A 1,555-nucleotide genomic window follows, 5' to 3' on the forward strand; every position below is an offset into this window, starting at 1 on the left:
GCACTGCTGGTGGGAGTGTTGGTGCATCAGTGTCGGTCCAAGAGAAGGCCTTTACGTGGTGAGAGCCAAAGAAATATAAATCATATCCCAGATACAAGCATAAGAACCAATCAAGTGTAGATCCAACCTGAGAGTAAAGCATAAGACCCAAATAAAGATGTGTTAGTTGAGACAGGGGCATTCTCTCTTCTATGAATCAATCCTTTATATCAGTTTGACTCAGTAGGAATCAGTCCTTCACATCAGTCTGACTCAGTACGAATCAATCCTTCACATCAGTTTGACTCTGTAAGAAGCATTCCTTTATATCAGTCTGACTCAGTGAGAAGCATTCCTTGATATCAGTTTGACTCAGGAAGAATCAATTAGTTACTTAAACATCAGGCCAAGTCGTCTGTTGGATTTTTTGCCTTAATGAGTTGGTATGCATAGAAACTGCCTTTGATTTCATTCCCATTCAAATTTTAGAGTTGGTTTTCTGACCAAACTGATTCATTTGACTCTTTTCTCAGAGCCAATAGAGGAGACGACAGGACCACGTTATCCCGTGTAAACACCGAGGCAGGTAATGCCTAATAATAGTGATAACATTAATAACAGTTATAACAGTGATAGTGGTGGCAGCTTTGGTATGACTTGTTGTGGAGATGAAGAGGCACGTGACCTGTTCTTCGTTTCGTTTCTTAGGAAAGACCTATGACATGGAGGAAGACGCCATGGCAGAGTGAACTGTTACTCCACTGCTGGTTTGGTCCCTGGGCCGCTGGCAGGGACTCCACACCACAGAGTATTCTCTGAGTAGCATTGGACTTTTTTAATTTATGACACAGGTAGATGGGTGTATGTATGATACAGCACACGGGACACGTTCGACCAGGCATGTTCTCATCGGCGCTGCAGGAGGCACAGAACAACCTGAGGTGCTACTTGTGATGCTCTTCTGTACAGCCGAGCATTAGTGTCTTATTTCACATATTTATTAGCTGTAGCCCTTTTTACTCTACAGGCTTTTATAAAATATGCATATTTTAGTGTAGTGATATATTTGCCTTTCGCTAATTCATTTTGTAATATTTAAGAAAAAAGAACAAATTGTGAACCCTTGCACAGAGCATTGGTAGGAGCAGTATGCACCTCTTTAACATGTGCCAGAGCAGCTGCAGGGCATTTTGTGCATGGTTAACAATGTGAGTAAAACCCACTGTCTTAACTTCACACCTGCACACTTATCTGCTCTGGACAGTGTCACTGGGCAGAGCACCGCCATTTAACACAATATTTAGTTTTACACTGACGTACCTCTAGGTTGGTCCTGGTCCAGCTCATGTTCTATTTGAATGTACTTTGTATTCATTGTATAGGTGGCTGATCAGTTCTTATAAGTCTGGATACTATGCACTGTTTTAATGTGTTTTGTACAAGAATGTTTGATGCTGACTGGCCCAGACGTGTGTCTATGTCGTACATAGAGACATGAAGTTTTTTACAGATGTAAACTAGGCCAGGATGGTTTGGCCCTTGACGCTGCTGAGGAAGCTGATGGCCCGAGAGGACA

General features: G+C 42.3%; 1 long non-coding RNA gene across 1 annotated transcript; it reads left to right on the plus strand.

Moving 5' to 3' along the window:
* Positions 1-753, plus strand: LOC115811082 (uncharacterized). The gene is made up of 3 exons (XR_004025275.1): positions 1-58; positions 513-565; positions 688-753. It is a non-coding gene; the product is annotated as an uncharacterized LOC115811082 (long non-coding RNA).
* Positions 754-1,555: the final 802 nt, after the last annotated feature.

Source organism: Chanos chanos, chromosome 5 (assembly GCF_902362185.1).
Source record: "Chanos chanos chromosome 5, fChaCha1.1, whole genome shotgun sequence".
In the NCBI taxonomy this organism is placed as follows: domain Eukaryota; kingdom Metazoa; phylum Chordata; class Actinopteri; order Gonorynchiformes; family Chanidae; genus Chanos; species Chanos chanos.